Raw genomic sequence first — 6,867 nt, 5'->3', positions numbered from 1 at the left:
CAAACAATACACCAAGTCGACCTCTCCATCCATGATGAGCTTGGATACAAAGTGATATTGAATCTCAATGTGTTATGTGCGAGCGTGGAACACAGGGTTCTTTGCAATCACCATGCAACTATGATTGTCACATGATAACTGTGTAGGCTTGTTCTGCACTGCACCCATGTCCCCTAAAGTCCTCCTCAACCACACTGCCTCGCAAGAAGCAAAGCATGCTGATTTGTACTTGGCCTCGGTAGAAGAAAGAGCAACTGTGGGTTGCTTCTTGCTGACCCATGACACAACTCTAGATCCAAGTGAGAAACAATAACATGTCACTGATCTCCTACTGTCCACGTCTCCTACCCAATCCGAGTCACAGAATCCGGTCAAGATGTTGCCCTTGGTATAGGTGATGCCATAATCAAGTGTGCCTTTGATATATTTCAGCACCCGCATCCCTACCCTCCAATGGTTCTCCCGGGGCTTATTGGAAAACCTGCTTAGTACACCAGTTGCAAAGCTGATGTCCAACTGCATGTTGCACAGGTAAATCAAGCTACCCACAAGCCTTCTGTACTTCGCTTCGTCCACCACTGGTGATGAATCCTCGTTTGAGAGCTTCATGTCAACCTTCATAGGGGTACCAACTGTCTTGCACTCAACCATGCCAAATGCCTTCAGTATCTCTCCAGCATACTTCAGCTATGAAATGAAGATCTGTTTTGGCTCTTGCCAAACTTCAATCCCCAAACAGAAATGCATCAGTCCGAGGTTTTTCATTTCAAACTCTCTTCCTAGCAAATGCTTCTCTGCGAGATTTTCTCTTCATGGTTCCCTATTATGACAAGGTCATCCACATAAAGGACCACGATCATACACCTGCCTCCTTCTCTGAAGATATACAAATTTGCATTAGATGGGCTCCTCCTGAACCCATTTTGCAGAAAGTAGGCATCAATTGGCTGGTACCATGCTCGTGGGGCCTGTTTCAACCTGTAAAGTGCCTTCTTCAGTTTACAAACTTTACCTTCTAAACTGGGGATCTCAAAACCTGGTGGTTGTTCCACGTATACCTCCTCCTTGAGATCTCCATTCAGAAAGGCAGATTTTACATCCATCTGAAACACGGGCCAACTTCCCTAGGCAGCTAAAGCCAAAACACTACGAATTGTGGTTAGTCAAGCTGTGGGAGAAAAAGTATCCTAATAATCAAAACCATGTACCTGTGTGAATCCTTTTGCCATGAGCCGAGCCTTGTACTTATCCAACGTGCCGTCGGACTTGTACTTGATCTTGTACACCCACTTGGTGCCGATTACCTTGCATTTTGGTGGTCGATCCACAAGGTCCCAAGTGTTGTTCTTCATTATGGAGCCATACTCTGACTGCATAGCCTCCATCCACCTGTCATCACCCTGTGCCTCTTCAAGACACTTGGGTTCTTTAGCACGGATCACCTCTGTCATCAATGCGTAGTTGACCAAGTGTTCCTGTGCCCTTCTTTGCTCCTCTAATCTCTTAGACTGGCGGTGTTTGGATGGCTCCTCCTCAATGGCTGGAGGTTCTCTGCCATCTAAAGGCTACTTTACCCACTTCGAGAATGGCCGTTGCCATTGTGGTTCTACAGGCTCTTCTTCCTCTTCTTTGGCTTGAATCCTCCCAAGCACCATTGGGGGAGTTTGGTCTGCTGTTGGTGTTTGTACTAGATGGATATCCTAGTCTTGGTTGTCTGAGAAGGAAGCATCCTCCTCCAATTGATGCGGCTGTTCTGAGAAGACCACATTGTGACTTACAATTACCTTCTTGGTAACAGGGTTATAGAGACGGTAACCCTTTGCCTCTTTACTATAGCCCAAGAAAATACACTTCCGGCTCTTTGGTTCCCATTTGGTCCTATTAGCATCAGGGACATGCACAAAACAGTCACATCCAAAAACTCTGAAATGTGTAGCTGAATGTTTCTTACCAGAAAAGGCCTGCAGTGGAGTCATCCCCTTCACAGCCTTCGTGTAGCTACGATTCAAGATGTAAACTACCGTGTTACATGCTTCAGGCCAGAAAGTCTTTGGCAAATCTTTCCATTTCATCATACTCCGGCCCATTTTGCAGATGACGTGCATATTGCACTCTGCTACTCCATTTTGCTGTGATGTATGTGGCGGGGGTTTCTGCCTCTTGATTTCGTGACTTTTGCAATAACTTTCGAATTCAATTGATGTGAACTCTCCACCTCTGTCTGATCTCAACTTCTTCACCTTCCTCCCCGATTCTTTCTCAACCATTACATGCCATTCCTTGAACTTACTAGGAACTAGCCAAAGCTTCCGTCTCCATCTTTCCGTAGAGGTCTGTGTGAACAAGCTGGAAAGGGATGCCGATTCTACTTGCCCATCATGCAAGCTTCACATACATCGGGTAGATCTGCAATTTCAGGTAGGTCTGCAATCATTCCACTTTTATGCATCTCCTTCAAAGAAATAAGGTTTAGATGACCAAACCTCTCATGCCACAGCTTAGTGTTCTTCAAATCGGCTCGAGCATTGAAAGCTGAGAGTTTGTAGATGTTGTTGCGCCATGTACCTTTACCAACGACCTTCCCTTGAAGATCCAAAATCTATACGCCATTCTTATCGAAGTGAACTTTGAGGTCCCAATCCGTGATCGCAGAAATGGACAAGTTCCTCTTGATATCTGGCACATAAAGAACATCGGACAACTGTTTTACAACTCCATCTGACTTGAGAGCAATCGTACCTTTTCCTTTTGCTGGACATTTTGCATCATTTTCGATTGCTACCAGGATGTCATTCCCTACCGGCTACAGAGAGGTATACCAATCTTTGTGACTGGTCATGTGGCACGATACACCACTGTCAATGATCCATGGTTCATCTGCAAGTACATGAACTGCCTCCATGCAGATCTCCTCAATTGCGATGAACAGCTCTACTGGTATTGCCTGTGCACTATTGTTGGACTCTTTCTTTACTCCATTCTTCTCATCTGCAATCTTCTTCTGGCACTCATTCTGCTTGTGCCCTGCCTTGTTGCAATAGAAGCACTTGATCTTCTTCTTTCTCTTTTTATCATCAGAAGAAGATGGGTTACCAGAGTGCTTACCTTTACCTTTCTTTGATCCAACGTAGAAAGCTGAATCTTCTCCAGTCCTCATCTTTTGACGCATCTCCTCCTCTAGAAGCATTGCACTGAAATCCTCAAAGTTGAGGGGCGAATTTTTGTTCTACGTATTCAGTGCCATAACAAGACCATCGTACTTTGGTGGAAGAATCCGTGTGCACCTCCGTGCCAGATTCTTACTGGTGATGGTGATACCAATCGTAGTCACCTGATCGCACAGATTCTTCACCCTGGTGATGAACTTCTCTACCGCTTCAAACTCAGACAATTTCTCGTTCATGAGTTGAGTCTCCAGATTCTGAATCTGCATCTGATTCGTGTCTCGTACTAATTTTTCAAGACCATCCATGCCTCCTCCGCTGTGGTGACATGTTGAATTAATGCCATGACAGAATCACTTACACTACAGACAATAGAACACAGTGCATCTACATTTCTTCTTGTCCAGGCAAGAATCTCATCCGTAGTTGGTACTATCTGTTGTGCTACACATTGGTCGGATTGAGTTTCGGAACCGGTTTCAGGTCCACCCCAGTAGCAGTATCCCAAAGCTCATATGCACTTAGGATGGTCTTCATCTTGAACTTCCAGAGTGGATAATTAGAGCCGTCCAACTTTCCGCTTTTACCAAACGATGGGATTCGCAGTCTTGCGGGCTGGGCCATCTCTCACAATCTGCTCGCAAATAGAAACACACTACCAAATCTTCTTGCTAGAGTCTAGGCTTTGATACCATGTAAGAAAACAATACAACGTCTGTGCTCAACAGATAACAGGATCTCCTACGCAAGAGAGAAAAACAGATAGTATGGAGAATCAAAAATTTGATTACTGTAGAACTGATACAATAGATGGCATTGCCTCCCAACCATGCGCTCCTGTGAAAGAAGCTTCGATGGCATGTTGGAAACAGTAGAAGACGGAGGCTGGATGCTAAGGAATCAGGGTTATTGTAGCTAGTGATGAAATGGGCTTCATGGGCTTGCTCTTATATAGCCACCACAAGTAGTCGGTTAAAGCCAATTGGTGACTGACCTAGTCCACCCAAAATGGTCGACTGGGGGTCGAAATAGGCCATCAACCACACGATAGAACCGGTGCACCAAATAGAGTAACTAACCTTCGTTCGGCCCAAAGCCATCTGAGATCATCTGAGGCTCCAAATGGGCCCCACAACCAGAGAGTGGGCTGCCCCAGAAAATGCTCCATCTACCCTCAGTGCGGTTAGTCATGGGATGCCTTCCCACACTTACATGTAGCCTAGTTGGTGGTGTGCCAACTCTATCTCAAGCCGTCCAGCTGTCAGGCCACACATGGCCCCCATCTGGTGTCTAAACTAGGACCTATTGGATAACCGAGCTACTCAAATCGCAGATGGTATGTTGCTTTGGCCTCCCACGTTTATCAAAGAGTATCATTTATTGCCACCATCAAACAAATATTGATTTGTCATTATGCTTTTTTGTGGTCACATCTTCTTATTTGGATTTCCATGATGCATTCCAACAAGTGCTAACATGATGCCTGAAAAAAAGCAAGTTAAGCAAAGTAACCATGTCACAAATTGATGTGTCTAGTACTACCCATGTCACCTCAAGAGTGCTAGCTCTAATAGACCTCACACTATACAGTTGAATTACACTTCCAATTGTACACATTAGATAGTTGTGTGACTTTATTTGTTACCACTTTCCCGTCAAGGGAAAAGTGCTAGCAAAATATGGCACATTCAAAGCCAAGGATCCCTCTTATCCAATTTACATGATGGTGGGCTTAACGTATAGTGAGTATTGTGAGATTTTTATATTGACATCCCACATACATTTCCCCCCCAATTAAAAGATGCTCTTCATGTCAATAGTTTCTATAGGATTGAAGGGCCTTTAGTATGCCCAAAAAAACTTGGCGAGTGTGGGACATCACTCATGTGACTACACTTGGATGAAGTAATGAGCATGATTAAAGCCAAACCTTTTGACAGTTTGCTTTGTTTCCATCCTAACAAAACCATTAGCACATATGTGCCATGGGCAGCCTCTCACCTTCATTCCAAATAGGCAACCTTCATGTATGTCATGGATACCGCTTTTTTCATCATGAAGGTTGACCATGAAGGGCCAACATCTGATCAAATAATAGTAGCAAATGGACCAAATCCCGAGGACCATGCTACTGTATGTACACTATTATTATTAGTTGAGATTTTCTTAAACCTTTATTTGCTAAAACTAACATAGAATTATTTGTCACAGTTATGTTTTGTGAATAAAAGGATATCCACACTATCCAGACTTGTGCAAGAGTGTAATGATGAAGGGGTGCTGATGTATGATGCTAAGATACTTCATTGATGAGCTCCAAGAACTCCCTTTGTGTGTATGATTTCACTATCTTGTGTTTTGTGCCTGCTTGCACTATTTGGGAGACCATTTAGGATGCATTTGCATGACAAAGTCTCCGACCTGCAGAAGGTACATGTGTTGCTTTTTTCTAGTTTTGTATGCCTATTATAACAATTCTTAATCAATTGATCTATGCAATTATTGTTGTTCTTTGGAGCCCTACAATTCACGAACTTGAATGCACACCTGATAGAGTTTTAGCATGACATGTGCAGAGGCTTTTATCCCCATGGGTGCCATGCCTCAATATGGGAGTTTCTAGTAGAAGAGAGTTGGAGAAGATAGGTGAAAACATGCCTTAGCACTGAATGGGCCAAAGAGCTATTGTAAAAGGGAAGAGAGAAAAGCTCAAGAGATAGGGTTGTCCCTCCCTTCAAAAGGTGGACTGTATATAAGACCAAATTGTTAACTTTGGTCTTCATTGTGTAATGCAACCTTTTGGGAATACAAGCTCTCTTCTTCTCTCCATTATTGTTGAGTTGAGGTTTCTTGCTTTTCCATTGTGTGTTGCCTTGTGGTCACCACTCTTTTGTGTTGTGCTACAGCCGCGCATATGAAGGTTGTATTGAGCTAAAGGGCTACAACAGGTGTTGTAGCGACCGAGAGCTGAGCCAAGATGTGGCCTTAGCTGAAGATGGTGGTTGGACTTGGAGCTAGTGAAGGACGTCACTAGAGAGGCTTTGATCATAGATGAGCCACTACGATCTCTTAGATGGAGTAGATAGGAGTCTCTTTCTCTCCGTACCTCTTTTTCTCACTATATGCTCTGGCTATTTCAAAAGGAAGAGATGTGAGCAAAGGGACAAGAGCATCCCAGCACTAGCAGCAACTCCATCCCGTGAGCAAAGGAAGAGCAGCCTAGTGATAGCAACAACATCCACTTTGGAGAAGAAGAGTGAGTTGTTTGTTTTTTAGTCTAGAAATCTGACAGTATTTCAGACAGTAAAAGTGAGCAGAATGCCATTTTCGACATCAAGTATTTGCAAATCCATAAGGATTTAGGCTCGGTGCCCAACAGAGGAGCCAGAGAACTTTGGAAGGGCTACGTTTTCTCTGTTGACAGCTCGGTCATCCGAGTTTACAGTACAGAGTTATTTACTATCCAAAATAGGGATAGTTCGATGATTAGTGTGCAGATAGCCATTTTGCAGACTGTATATCTTTTCACCTGTGCAGAATCTGCCACTACGTTTGACTAGAGAGTTGTAGATCCTTCAAAACACTACAACTTTGCTGCTAGACACAAGTTGATCCAACTTTTGGATCAAAAGATATTGTTGTTTAAAAACAGTGACAGCCCAAGTACAGTGCCATTTTTCTTTTTGCAGATGTCACAAGGGTA

This window comes from Dipteris shenzhenensis, chromosome 6 (assembly GCF_047967505.1).
Source record: "Dipteris shenzhenensis isolate YYH24624 ecotype China chromosome 6, Dip_SZ_1.0, whole genome shotgun sequence".
Classification (NCBI taxonomy): domain Eukaryota; kingdom Viridiplantae; phylum Streptophyta; class Polypodiopsida; order Gleicheniales; family Dipteridaceae; genus Dipteris; species Dipteris shenzhenensis.
Note: the sequence above shows the minus strand (reverse complement) of the source record.